This window comes from Erinaceus europaeus, chromosome 19 (assembly GCF_950295315.1).
Source record: "Erinaceus europaeus chromosome 19, mEriEur2.1, whole genome shotgun sequence".
Lineage (NCBI taxonomy): Eukaryota > Metazoa > Chordata > Mammalia > Eulipotyphla > Erinaceidae > Erinaceus > Erinaceus europaeus.
In genome coordinates, this window is record NC_080180.1 from 50,702,758 (window position 1) to 50,717,852 (window position 15,095).

The 15,095-nt window shown below is 37.8% G+C and overlaps 1 protein-coding gene across 2 annotated transcripts in view; it reads left to right on the forward strand.

Moving 5' to 3' along the window:
• Positions 1–15,095, forward strand: part of FBXW7 (F-box and WD repeat domain containing 7) — a 176,663-nt gene that overhangs the window by 45,482 nt on the left and 116,086 nt on the right. Inside the window, exon 2 of one of the 2 annotated variants that reach the window (XM_060178953.1) lies at positions 2,582–2,629. The exons of the other annotated variant lie outside the window; for it this stretch is intronic. The gene's annotated coding sequence lies outside the window, so the exon portion shown is untranslated. The remainder of the gene's footprint in view (positions 1–2,581; positions 2,630–15,095) is intronic. 2 annotated transcript variants of the gene reach the window in all.

Below are 15,095 nucleotides of genomic sequence, written 5' to 3' on the forward strand. Positions count from 1 at the left end.
TTTACTTTGTGTGAGGTTAAGATAAGCTGTCAGTCTGCACTGGGTTTCTTCTAGATAACTGAAGGTCTGATATCTGTATAGCTAATTAGCTCAGTTCTTGAAAAAATTTTTTTCTGTATATTTATTCATCTTCCCTTTTTGTTGACCTTGTTTTTTATTGTTGTTATTGATGTCGTTGTTGGATAGGACAGAGAGAAAACAAGAGGAGGGGAAGACAGAGAGGGGGAGAGAGAGACACCTGCAGACCTGCTTCACCAGGTGACTCCCCTTCAGATGGGGAGACGGGGGCTTGAACCGGGATCCTTATGCTGGTCACTTGTGCTTAACCCACTGCGCTACCGCCCGACTCCCAATTATCTCAGTTCTTAACTGAGATCCTACTTTTAAAGAACAGGCTTCATCAATCTAGCTCCAGGCTCTATATCTCTGACTAAAATAGAAAACATCAGTAAAATATATCTTAGGAAATTTTTAATTTTAAAGGTGCAGGTTTTTCACATGCCGGTATTTATATGGTCCCAGTTAATGGTGATCTTTACTGGATCCATGCAATGCAGTTCTTGCATTCATTGTTTACCTTTTGTTGTAGGGCTTCTGTTCTGCTCAAATCCCTAGCTCTCTCTGGTCTCTTCAGCATTGCCAGAAGTCAGAAAATTAGGTCTTCCCCCAATAACCCCCCTGTCTGATTCCTTAGCTATGGGAGGGGATCTGTTTGCAGACCCTGTTCTTTGCCCTCAGTCTTTTCTCCAGTATTAGTCCTGCTTTTCAGAGGTGTGTGACAGGCAGGGCTGTCTCCCTTAACATTCACCAAGGCAGTCATCCTCAGGAGAATGAGACCAACTTTTCTTGAGGGAGTGTTTGCTCTTTTGTTGTTCTATAAACAACTCTCAAATCAACAATATTCTTCAGATCAGAAGATGCCAGAAATAGTAACTGTAAATCTTCTTATTATTTTTTCATGAGAGTATGCCATTAAATGAAATTGAATTAGAAGAAAGTGTCTGGTATTGGGGGTGTGGTGCGCAGATAGATGGGGGAAAAGTCAGTTTCCTGAAGCTATTGCTGGTGTGCTTCAGATCTCAGGAACTCAGCCTTGCCACTGGGCAGGTTTTTTTTTTGTTTGTTTTCATTTACAGATAAAATTATCAAGTACTGAGGAAAGTTATTGTAAGATTTTGATCAGACATCATCTAAAGTTTTTCTTTTTAAAAATTTTTTATATTTATTATTTATTTTCCCTTTTGTTGTTTTTATTGTTGCTATTGTTATTGATGTCATTGTTGTTGGATAAGACAGAGAGAAATGGAGAGAGGAGGGGAAGAGAAAGACAGACACATGCAGACCTGCTTCACCACCTGTGAAGCAACTCCCCTGCAGGTGGGGAGCCAGGGGCTCGAACAGGGATTCTTAAGCCGGTCTTTATGCTTTGTGCCACGTGCGCCTTACCCGCTGTGCTACCACCTGACTCCTTAAAATTCTTCTAAAAGATGTCTAGCTTTTGGGGATTGTTCAGGGAACTGACCAGCCTACCAGGGTTTCTTTCCGTCATACTCTTGTTAACACTGTCTTAGAGACTTCTTGACAAAAAGCCCAACAGTTCAAGTAGCCAGGTAGTAAGCACTATCTTATTATTCTTTGTTAACTGCATTTTTTCTGATAGTGATATTGAGTGCCCTTTCATTATGCTTATTGATTTTTGAAATTATTTTTTGTGAAGTTTTGTTTGTTTTTACTTAGCCTATCTAGAAAAAAAAGGTCTACATTTTTTTGGTGACTCATTTTTTATTGCATTTTTTTTTTTTTTTTTGCATATGAGTCCATTGTACATGGGTATTGAGAGCATTTTGTTTGGCTAGCACTTGCGTTTTCATATTTCAAAGAACATAACATTTGATTTCAGTAAAGTCTTAATTTATTGTGTTCTTTGGCCTTGCTTAAGAAATCATTTATTTGTTTGTCCTTGTTAGGGCATCACTCTTCTGGGCTGACTTTTCAGATTGAGGCAGAGACAGAGGGAGAGAGGGAAAGATATCACAGAACCAAAGCATGCCCCTCCTCCTCGACAGCATTGCAGAGAGGGCCACGCAATGACTTGGGGCAAGTGCCTGACAAGACGGGTCTACTCCCAGCTGGGCTGTCTTGACAACACTGCTTAAATCTTGGCCTACTTCAAAGTCATGGCAATATTTTTTGCTGTGGACTTTTCATTGTTTAGGTCACGGACATGATATATATATATATATATATATATCTCCATCCTTTATTCTTATGGCCCGTGGCCTATTAGAGATGTAATTTTTTTTGATAGTGATAGAAAATATACTTGTATGACTCGTTCATAAGAAAATGGTTTTGTTTTGTTTTTATATGTTGTGTTGTTATAATTTTTAGTATGGGAGTTTTTAATTAACTTATTTTTTTGCTAATTAAAATAGATAACTTTTTTAGTCTGATGATTTTAAAAAAGTAATTTAAAGTACCTTCACTTTAGAAAAGACAGTCGATTTTATTTTGTAGTATGTCTTACTCTGTGTTGCTTTTGAGATGTCAAATTTTTTCCTTTTTCTTGTTTATTACTTAGGAAGTTCCAACCATCACCAGAATTTTAAAAAGACTATCTAAATCTTTGGTAAGTATAGTCTTTCCATGTTAAATACTCTGCATGCTACCTAGTTTATGTGAATATTACATTAATAACTTTTAACAGTAGTCAGTATAGATTGCAATTTGTATTTCTTTTAATTTCAGCCTGAAAAACATATTTCTTTGTTCAAATTACCTTCTGAATAAGAGCATCCAGAAAATTCTTAAATATATAGCTGAAGTACTGAAATGATTCAGAGGGATAAATGATCTTAGTTGGTGGGAATGGTAGTATTTTCTAAAATAAATAAATTTTTCCCTCACTGGTCTTTTAGCTGATAGAAGTACAGCTTTTTTTCCCTTAAGTAACCACTGCTTCTTCATACATTATATCCTGTTTACCACAGTATGACCACATGAAGATCACATCTTATTTTACTATCTGTCTGGACTACCTCCAGTTCCTTTTGTAATAATAGTGTAATGTGAACAATTTTGGTAAGGTGTATGTAAGCTAAGACTTTCACTGGATTTTACTAGGTAGAAACATTACTAGGTAGAGAGATTACTAGATAAAGGCTTGAGATTTTACTAGGTATAGACTTATTAGTTTTTTGAATGAAAGTAGGAGAATTGGTTTTCGATTATGCTTTACCTCAGCTTTTATCATATTTTAGACTTGTATGTCACTGTCATAAGTATGACAGTGCTCTGGTTAATGACAGATTTAAGATTTGTAACAAAGGGAAGTACTGAGATACTGGTTTTTCAAGTGGCATAATGTGGTTGTTTTATTGTGCTATGAATTTTAAGGATGAATCCACTCATGAGCTAAAGAAAATTTTGTAGATGCATGAAATCATTTAATAATAAGCATTGCTTATGTTTATTATTTTTAGTGTGTTTGAAACAAACATGTTTGTGAAAGCATTCATTCTAAATGTGATGTTTCTAAAATTATAGCATAGTTGCTCTTTAAGTATTCAAAATACCACCCTGCTATTATTTTGTAATAAATACTACATTTTATTGAGAAACTGATGCTTAAAGGCCTTACGTTACCCTGAAATGTGGCAACTCATTTCAGGAGATGTACTAAGTGGAAAAGAGTAACTGTTATTTTATTTCTAATGACTGCCTTATTTAAATGAGTTCACATACCAAAAATTTACCTGAGTGTACTTATCAATGGCTTTTAGAGTAATTATTTCCTACGATTTAATATTTGAACTTACTCACCTACTTCTACGCATTCTATAAGACAATCATTAATATGCATTCAGTCTCTATAGATGCACTTTTCTGGCACCATTCATAAATGGAATCATACAATAGTTGTCCTCTGGCTTCGTTTACTTGTCATAATAGTTTAAATTCATCTGTGTAACAGCATGTGCCATATATATGGTAGAAAAATACTCCGTTACATACTGTTTTTCTCATTTTATTTACCATTTCATGATGGTTGTATCTACGTTTGGTTGTTAGCACTGTCTCTGTGTTGTATGTTTTATATATAGGATTTTGTGTGGACTTGGACTTATAAGGCTGGAATAGATGAATAATATGGCCTGTCTACTTAATCCCAAGGAATTGCCAAAGTGGCTGTACTATTTTACAGTTTACCCATGCACGAGGAGGGCCAATTTCTTACCTCCACTGCTACTTGCTACTGTCAGTTTTTTTTTGTAATTTCAGTATGAACTGATTTTTCATAGTGATTTCAGTTTTGATTTCTGTACTGACTTAATGATGAACATTATTTTATGTGTTGGTTGACTATCTTTTGGAGAAGTGTTCGTTAAAGTTGTTGGGCCCATTTTTAATTAGGTTGTCCCTTCTTGTTGAACTGTAGCCATTCTCCCTGTGAGAAACTCATTCCATATGAGATACTATGTGAGAAACTAGTTCCATAGGAGATAACATGCTCTGAGGAGAGGGGAAGGGAAAGAGGGTGAGAGACAGAAAGACACCTGCAGCACTGCTTCAGCACTTGCAAAGCTTTCCCCCTGTAGGTGGAGACTGGGGGCTTGAACCCCTGTCCTTAGTACATTGTAACATGTGTGCTCAACCAGGTGCACCATTAACCCCACCCCTCTTTTCACTTTTTTTCTGGTTCTGGTCTCCACTGAAAGCACAGAAGATGTGTGTATGTATGAGCCCGGCCACATGCCTACTTGATTTCACTGTTCATAGTGTGACTTTTTCATTAGATAAAAAGAGAGACAGAGAGAGGAGAGATAGCATAGCAAAAGAGCTTCTCTTAGAGCCAGAGGCACTTCAATTTGTACTGAGGCTCCAGCAGGAAGGCATATATCTTCCCTGGTGAGCTATCTTGGCCCCAACGTCTTGAATTTTGATGAAGTCTAGTTTATGTTTCTTTTGTTTTTAGGCTTTTGTCATTGTATTACAAGTGTACTTTGAAGTAAATATGCATTGATGGTCTAGGTCTGTGACAAGGTTTTAATTATCACAGGGATTCCAAAGCATTGGCGTTTCTTGTGTTTGACAGCTAAAGCCCAAAGGAAGTAATTATCCTTGTATTTGTGCTTCAGTTCCTCAGCTAATTCTTTCAAGCAAAACGTTACGTTTTGATCCCATGTGTTACCATGAAAATGTTAGCCCTGTGTGATATGGTTATTGACATTAGTCTTGTGAATTCATGTTTAGTTCTTGAGATTTGTGAAGGGTGAGACCATACTCAGTACTTTTTAATGGTATTTATTGTGATACTTGATACCATACCTCACTAAAGTATTGCTGTTACTGGCTAAAACATCAGATTTGTCTTTCCTGTGAAGATGGCATTTCTTTGAGAATTTCATTGTTTTAATCTTATGTGGCTTTTAAAAAATTAAAAAAATTTTTTTTTGTGGGCAGCTGTATTTTGATGTTTTTTTGTGAAGTTTTTCCCTTGCTTTCTTGTGTATTTTAAATTTTTATGGGGCCTTTTTAGTTCCTAGTTTTTGATCTTTATGTCCTTCTATATTTAAAACATTTCAGGGTGTATTGACTTAAGTTATCTATTTTTATTTCTCAGAGAAATGGTACATAGTGACAGAATGTTGTTCTCATTGTCATTGACTTTCTGTGTAGTGTAATGTGATAAATGTATTTTTATCAGGGAGTGTTTTGTTTATTTTGCCAGAGTACAGTTGATCTTTTGGTATTGCAGGGGATTGAACCTGACACTTCAGAGACTCTAGCATGGAAATCTTCTGCATCACCCAGTCATCTACCCATTTCTATTTGAAATAGAAATATCTACTTTATGGCCATTTTTCACCCCAAATTCCTCCTCACCCTGTCCTTAAAACAACAGCAGCAAATACGGTTACTTATTTTCCTCCTCCTTTTCCCTCCTCTTCCTGTTATTCCTCTTCTCGCTTTATTGGTGGGTTTATGATTTACAGTACAGTTGCTGACACAGAGGTGCAACCTCTCATCTTCCCCTGATAGGTGTCTGCAAGACATTTTCTCCCTCAACCTCTAGGTCCTTTTCTACCAGGATGTACAAAGATGCCATTGCCCCTCCATCCCACCCACTCCCTCCTTCCCCAAGAGTCCTTTGCTTTGGTGCAATACACTACACTTAGTCCAAGTTTCACCTTATGTTTTCTCTTTCCTTTTTTTTTTTTTTTTTTCCCCTCCAGGGTTATTGCTGGCCTCAGTGCCTGCACCATGAATCCACCGCTCCTGGAGGCCATTCCCCCCCCCCCTTTTTGTTGCCCTTGTTGTTGTAGCCTCGTTGTGGTTATTATTATTGCCATTGTTGATGTTATTTGTTGTTGGATAGGACAGAGAGAAATGGAGAGAGGAGGGGAAGACAGAGGGGGGAGAGAAAGATAGACACCTGCAGACCTGCTTCACCGCTTCACGACTCCCCTGCAGGTGGGGAGCCAGGGGCTCAAATCAGGATCCTTACGCCAGTCCCCTGTGCTTCTGAGCCACATGTGCTTAACCCACTGCACCACAGCCCGACCCCCCTATGTTTTCTTAAAACCCCTATTCTGTCTTTCACAGATAGAAAAAAAGGTCCTTCCTTCCCTCCCTTCCCCCTTCTTTCCCCCCTCCCTCCCCTCCCCTTCCTTCCTCCCTCCCCTTCCTTCCTCCCTCCCCTCCCCTCCTCCCTCCCTCCCTCCCTCCCTCCCTCCCTCCCTCCCTCCTTCCTTCCTTCCTTCCTTCCTTCCTTCCTTCCTTCCTTCCTTCCTTCCTTCCTTCCTCCATTACTACTGTTACCCGAAGGCAGTAAGGAGCCATTATTAAAGGATTTATAAAAGCATTATTTTCTATAGTTTATATATTAAAATAATTTATGTGTTATTGTTGTGTTGACTATGCTTTTTCAAACTGTGCTTCCTGCCCAGTCCCAGTCCTGGGTTTGGAATCAGCTGCTCCCATTGATCACCAAGTTGACTAAACTAAGTGCTGTCTGTAAGAAGAATCTTCAGGAGGATGCTGGGTTTGCTCTTTACATCTTTCTTTTGGCTTCTCTTTTGGTTACTGTGCCTATGGTGCTATGGTATCTTATTAGCCTCACAGAGATGAATTAGTGGCATGTCCTGCTTACTAGGCAGAGAGCAATATTAAGAAACAGGCCCTTTGTCTTTATTATAGAGTCAGTTTGATTGGAAAAAGCGTAAGTGCTGATGGTTTTGAATATGATATGGAAGCCATCTCCTTGCTTAGTGTTTTCTTATGCATCAGTGGTAGAGTGAATGTTGTGTTAGGCATTACAGTCATGCTGTAGTCTGAACGAGCTATTCTATTTTATAGTCTTAGTGAAGACTGCTACTTACTTAGGGTTCTTCACCCTTCGTTTGGGGCCTTTTCACAGCACCTTGGAATTAAATGCTGTGGAACATTTTAATTGTGATACTCTAATTGTGTAAGGTCGGGAGGGCAGCATTGGACTTGTTTTCAGCCGTGGAAAAGACTGAACAGCTTATCTCTCATTACATGCTAAAACTCCCCTACCTGTCCAAAAGGTGACATAGCAAATGGAATGTAGCTGAGGGCAGTTTCCCATTTAAAACTCCCAATCCTCCTATTTTGGAGTGAATATTTTCTTGTGTTCACACTGCAAACAGTTCGTCTCATTTAGATGAGTTTACTCTTACTGGAGCTGGTTACAAAGAGTTGGGACTTTGTTCCATTTTATAATTTTTATTTTTTAATTTATTGGATAGAGATAGAAATCCAGAGGGAAGGAGAGAGAGAGAGAGAGAGAGGGAGAGGGAGAGGGAGAGGGAGAGAGGGGGGCACCTGCAGCCCTGCTTCACCACTCGTGAAGCAGGTGGGGCCTGGGGGTTGAACCTGGATCCTTGCGTACTGTAACGTGCACTTAGTCAGGTGTATCACTGTCTGGGCCCTGCTCCATTTTATTATAGAATACTATTCCCCCCCTTTGGATATACACACATTTTTTTTCATTTTCATTACCTATTGCTGCATTTGATTCCTAACAGTTTTTGGCTATTAGAAATAAAAAGGCTACACATATTTGTACGCAGTGTTGGAATCATATAATAGATACACGGATGTCTTTCTGAGAAATGAGATTCAAATCCTTGGGATAACTGATGTCCCGTACCCCCTCCCCCCCCCCAGTCTAGCTTTTTTCTTTTCTTTCCAATGTGTTCAAATTCAGATTTTTTGGATGTGATTCGTAGTTTAGTTTATCTTTTATATTTTGCACTTTTTTTTTTGGTACTGTGATGGGTTGAATAATGTTCTCACCACCAAAGACTTGCTTATCTTAATTCCTCAAACCTGTGAATATATAGCTTTAAATGACTAAGGGATTTTGCAACTGTGATTAAGTTAAGCTTGAGATGAGGAGATACCTTAATTATCCAGGTGGGCCCAGGGTAAGTGCAGACTCTCTCAGAGAGAAAGGGGGTTGAGCGAGAAGGAGGCAGGCGGAAGGAGGGCAGAAAGGAAGAGGTGGGTTAGCCTGCACCTCGGAGCCTGAAGAAGGAACCATGTGCTAAGGAACTACTGTACAGGCAACTCTCTTCAGCTTTAGGAAAGGCACAGAAACAGATTCCCTTCAGAGTTTCTGGAAAGAACACTGGATGCCAACAATTTGATTTTACATCAGTGGAATTGATTATTGATTTCTGAGCTGTGAATTGTAAAATTGACACATTTGCCTGTTTTCATGCCATTATTCAAATTTCCAGTCATTTGTTATAGCCATGGAAAAGTGACAAGGTTTTGGTGCCTGGGAGTAGGGGTGCTGCTGTAGCCGAGGCCTAACATCTAGGGTTCTGAGGAGTGTAATCTGGCAAGTCTGGGGAAAGAAATGAGTCAATAGAGAAAACTCACCTTATTTGAGAATTCTTCCATTATCACAAATAGACCATTGACTGGTAGAAGTTTGGATGCCAGTCACTTTCTTAGGAGGAAATTAGGAGCATAGTAAAGCAAACCACTATAACTCCTTAGAGAAAGAACTCAGTTGTCAAAAAACAGGATTTGGAGGAAATACCAAGTTAAAGGTGCTGCTTGTGAGGTTCTTCAAAGGTAACGAAGAACATGTGAGTAGAAACTGGAGTGAAAGAAGATCCTTAGTGTAGCAGAAAGCCGAGGGCTACCTCAGTGCTCTCCTACAGTCACATGACTGTTCTGTTTTGTCTTGACAGTAGCAGCTGTTGTGTTTCAATTTGCTTTTCTGTTATGTACTTGCATAAAGTACTCTCACTTTAATTAAAGTGGGAGATCTGTACTTTTATATAAATAAAATTGATATTTTAATTGAATGTCAGTATCTTCCAGAGCAAGTACCTTAACAGACTGTTTATATACTTATTTTTGAAATGTTATTACTGAAATATTTTCATAGTTTTTCTTTGAGTAAATGAGTATGTAAAAAGTTTGCTACAGGGAGTCGGGCGGTTAAGTGCAGGTGGCGCAAAGCACAAGGACCGTTGTAAGGATCCCAGTTCAAGCCCCCGGCTCCCCACCTGCAGGGGAGTCGCTTTACAAGCAGCGAAGCAGGTCTGCAGGTGTCTGTCTTTCTCTCCCCCTCTGTCTTTTCCTCCTCTCTCCATTTCTGTCCTATCCAACAGTGACAACACCAATAGCTACAACAATAAAACAAGGGCAACAAAAGGAAATAAATAAATATTAAAAATATTTTTAAAAGTTTGCTACAAAAATTTTTCGTTGACTTTAAACTAAAGCAAAACAAAACATTTGCACTTAATTTGGACTATAGTAGTTATTTAAAACCACACATGGTTTTAGTTATATATGCTTATTTATTACTGAAGAGAATTAAAAAGTATACATTGGTGCTTTAATTTTAAATGGTAGTTTCTTCAATTATTATTTCTTACTTTGATATGATTTCTAAATGTCTGTGATATGATTTCTAAATGTCTGTGAACCAGTAGTCATTATCTTGAATAAGTTTTTTTCTTTAGGGTTTTTTTGTTTATGTTTTGATAGTGGCATATGAAATAGTCACCATCAGTTTATTTTAAACCTTTGCCAGTACTTATGTTAAAAGTAAAATTTAGAAGTATTTACTGTAAAATTCATAAATATTATAGTTCCCTCTTCTGTCTTTTCAGTGCTATTGCAGCACATTTAATTTTTTAGGTAAACTCCCAACAAATGCTCAAAAATTACCAGTAGGTTTAAATTGCTGTGGATTCTAAAGTTAGAACTCCTAAGCTGCTACCTGTATCTCTAGTATTTCTGATGTGGCTGGAGCTTGGACACGCATCATTAGAAGAAGGAGGTACAGAGATGGGGGGGACATAAATGACTCAGTAAGCAAGCAGACAGTTTCATATCATAGGAGTGCGTTGACTTCTGGAGGGCAGTCAGGGAGCGTTGTCTCAAGTTAGATGTCTGAAACATAATGACTATGCTTAGAGTGCTTGTGATTTACCTCTGCTTAGATGGTATTGACTAGAGAAGACATTCCAAGACAGCCTTGGACATTCGTATGTTGACTAGTGTTAGCACCGTGGAACTTGATTATTGTGGTGTAATGATTTTGTAATTATCTAAGACAATGACAGAATATTTAAGATACATGTTATAATGTGGGTTGTTGAGAGAATGATAGAATGCCTAGAATTTTTCATGAAATACTGCAAAAAGTAATCAGTGATAAAGATAGCAATATTAGCAATATCTTGAAAAATTATAATGTGGGTGATTAGAAGACAGAAATTCATTGCACTCCTATATAGTTGAACATTTTTACTTCAAAATTTTAGATTTTTGTTCATTGATCACATTTTTGCTGCCACTGTTCACTACCAACATTAAAAAAAATATTGTTAAATTTTATTTAAATGTTACTATATAGTAATTTCTTTAATTATCTGTTCATATAGTCTTCACAGTCCCTCCCCACAGTCATTTACTTTTGAAAGGGAACATTCTTCTTTTACCATCTGACACATTGATGAGGAGTGCATCAATGTTTTAATCAAAGTTTATGTATTTCTCCTCAGAAACTTTTATTTGAAACTGCTGATTTGCACAAGTAAGATGAACTTTAGAAATTTTTTGACTTCTTTTCATATAAAAATGTGTCATTTGGGAGTTGGGAGTTGATTCACTCAGGAGAGTAAACATTTTTACCTAAACAGTGTGAGGACAGACCCTTGTTTGACCTCCTGGAAACCACAGGAACCACCAAGCAAAGTGGAAGCTTCATGAGCTGTGGAGTAGTGCTCTGGTGTCTTTTCTTCTCTCCCTTTCAGTCTCTTACCTTCTGTCTTTAAAAAAAAAAAAAGGCTGCAAATATTAAATTAAGTTTAAAAATTAAAAAAATACATAATTTAGCATTTCTCCTTTTCCAGGAAACAGATTATGCTCCACCTTTCAACACACATGTATTTACAAGTTGGATTTTACATTTAGTTTACTGTACTGTGTAGTTCTGATTTTAAATTGTGTGAGCCCCAGTGTTTGTTTCTGTTTTGTGGAGGCAGGGGGAGGCATGGGACATGCACAATACACTTTCAAAAATTATTAAAAAGTAACCACAAAGAGTTTTAGTTTATATGGGCTGTCTTTATGTACATCTAATTTGGGAAGTACAAGTCTAGGAATCTTCACAGCATTCATTTATTAAGTTCACTTCAGCACATTTAGGGTAGGGAGAACAAGGATAACCTTATTTTGCTGAAACAAAAAAAGCTACTGAGAATGATGATATTATTTTACATTTCTTGCAGATATATTTAAAGTCTGGCTTAATGGAAGGCTGCTGGATTATCATATCTGCTTCTGCATTCTGTCTGATATTACGTGCCATGTAGTGTGAGGAAAACTTCGCTGTATACTCTTGAGAGATTGAATGAGAACACAAATGACATCTTAGTATTATGAAAATAAATTTGATCTTGCGGATTCCATGTAAGAGCTTTAGGAGTCCCTAGTAGAGCCCATACGTTAGTAACGGCTGAAATCCTATTTTCACTGGGGTACTGTATATGTGAATGTAGTCTTTGAATGAAAGAATTGCTTTAGAAAATAGAATAGTGCTGATGGGACACATTTTTAACTGCTACATTTTACTTTAGGGGAACCTCTGAAGTTAGTTTGTGCTTACTTTGTGTGTAAAATTGAGCATTAAGTTAAGATGCCCTGTTAGGATGCAGAGTTGTGTTTTTACAGATTGTTAAGCTACTGTGTTACAGGATGACCATCTTATTTCTAAGTAGAGATTAATTCAGTAGAAGTCGTTAATTTTTTCAAAAAGTTTTTGATATTTGGGTTTACATGCAATTCAGAGGAAAACAACTTTAAACTGCACTATTTTATTAAAAATAGTGATGCTTATTTGCCATTCGTGAGCAGACATCATTTGGGATACCCATAGCCAGACAAAGATAAATAATAATGGGCTTTCCCAAAACAATACTGCTGCTTTTACTGATAGTCTTTAAAGCTTTATCTTTGCTGGTTTGCCTTCCGTGACCATCTGCATGAAACCTAAGAATCAATAATACATTAAATTGGCTGACGTGGAAATAATGAAAATAGCTTACTGCTTACAGCTTATTTTAGTGACTACTAATAAAAGATGAGGGGATGCTGGTGGGGAAGGTAGAGGCCTGTGAAGCATCACACATCAAGTTACTTTGCAAGCACTCTACTTCTGGGTCTTTTACTCCATGGTTTTGTTTAGAAACAGGATTGGTGCTGAGTAGCTAGTAAGAGAATTTATTTTCATTAGTAGTAATAAGCATTTGGTGGGGATTTTTATGTTCATCTGTAATAGACACAATGATTTATTTATAGGCTGTTATTAATTATCAAGCTAATAAAAATATCAAGTCATTATGGGCATGCTGTATGTTTGCTGACAGCAGACATCAGATGAGGTTTTAATGCCTAGGGCATTGTTCTTTTTTAGGACAATGTGTTATTTTTTTCATTCCCCCTTAGCTTCCCCATCCTGAACGTTTACCAGGAATGCATCAGCAGCAATGAGACCTTATTTATCAGCGTCTCTGACATGCATCCGAAAATGCTAGCAGAGCTATAGCTAGCTTTTAGTCTTTTGTTAAATCATATAAGAAACTTACACTGATATGGTGCTTCACATTTTCTACGCAATGTGTTCTTTTGATGAATAGCTGTGTAACAGGAAAAACAGAATACTTGTCCGCAGATGAGGATTTAAAATTCTGTGCAGCAGACAGTACCTCTCGCAGGCGAGTAGAAGGTTACTGCATTGTTTTGCTTGCTTGTTTCCATTGCCTTTATCTACAAAGGGCTTGGGGAAAAAAAATCAGTGTGAAGTGCATGCCTGTTTTTAGATATTTTGGAAATGGATTAAAGTATAACATGAATATAATAGAAAGGGCAGTGCAAGGTGAAGGAAAACTCAGTACTGGTTCTTTTTAGCTTTAGATTAAGAAAGAAATCAAGCATGAGGCGTACACAGATAAAGACCTTTTCAATGCCACAGGAAGTTTTGAAAATGAACACTTTAATTCTAAGTGCTCATTGAATTTAGTTTCTTACTTTCTTCCAAAAAAGGGGGGGATCCTATAACAGTTGGTAACTGGTCTTGAATGTTCATTAATTTACATTGATTTGAAAATGGGTACTTTGAAAGATTATAAAATATTTGTATTGGTATGACCCTCTCATCCTGGGAATTATAATGTGTATTATAATTACATAGTGTAGATGAATGTCTTTGTATACTAGCAAAAGGGAATGCTTAAGGATAAAAGATTCTAGACTATGGCTAGCATGCTTAATACTGTCACTTATAATTTTAGGGTGGGTTGTGTTCTTTGAATCGTTTTAATGAGATGCCAGTAGCCAAGTGAGAGAAGACTCTGTATCAAAACAGCCCCCCCCCCCCCTTTAAGTGGCATTTCTTTCTTGTTAGTACGTGGCTATAATCGTGGGCTGTCTTCTCACTGAAACTCTCCCAACATTTGTGGCAGCAGGGACCTCCTTAATTTATCTTATTTATCAGCCTTACACTATTGACATCCAATTTTTTGTTACAGAATTTTATAGCCCCCTATTTCTCAATTTCAATCACAATATTCAGAGAAAAAATTGAATACCAGTCCTTTCCAAGTAATATTCAAATTTTTATTAGCTTTATCTGCATTTTATATGCTTAAAATTTTTATGCCTAGGTAAGTTAGATATATATATATATATATATATGTATGTATATATATTTTTTGCCTCCAGGGTTATTGCCCGGGGCTCGGTGCCTGCATGACGAATCCACTGCTCTTGGAGACCATTTTTTCCCCTTTTGTTGCCCTTGTTGTTTTATCATTGTGGTTATTATTATTGTTGTTGTTGCTGCTGTTGTTGGATAGGACAGAGAGAAATGGAGAGAGGAGGGGAAGACAGAGGGGGGGAGAGAAAGATAGACACCTGCAGACCTGATTCACCGCCTGTGAAGCGACTCCCCTGCAGGAGGGGAGCCGGGGGCTCAAACCGGAATCCTTATGCTGGTCCTTGCACTTAGCACCACGTGTGCTTAACCCGCTGCGCTACTGCCCGGCTCCCGGTTTCTGTATGTTTTTAAGTTGAATAATAAGATTGAACACATGCCTGTAAATTATAATAGAGAAATAAAAGCAGTACATTATTCTTACTGTGAGTGTTTGGCAGGCCCTTGAATCGTAGAGTCAAAAGGTCAGCAGTTGTGATTGGTAAGTTAAAAAATCGTCCAGTAATTTGCTCCTTGTTGTTTCTCAAAGCAGTGCAGCAGCAGTTCTTTTCCAGATAGCGAGCGGTTCCTGAACAGCGGGTACAGGGCCTGGGAGGGAGGGGTGGGGCTCATTCCTGTTGGCTGTTGAGAGAATGTGCATTTACAGAGGGAACAGGTTGGATAGGCTGATCTGAAGCAGTAGGCAAACAGAGGAGGACAGGAAAGAGTGGTTAGTATACTTTTGGGATATCCTGTCTGGAGTTGGTTCCTTTGTTAGAAACCTGGGCTTCAACGTAAAAGAGTTTGAAATATTGAAGCCCCTAGCTCTGTTTTTAGAGTAGCC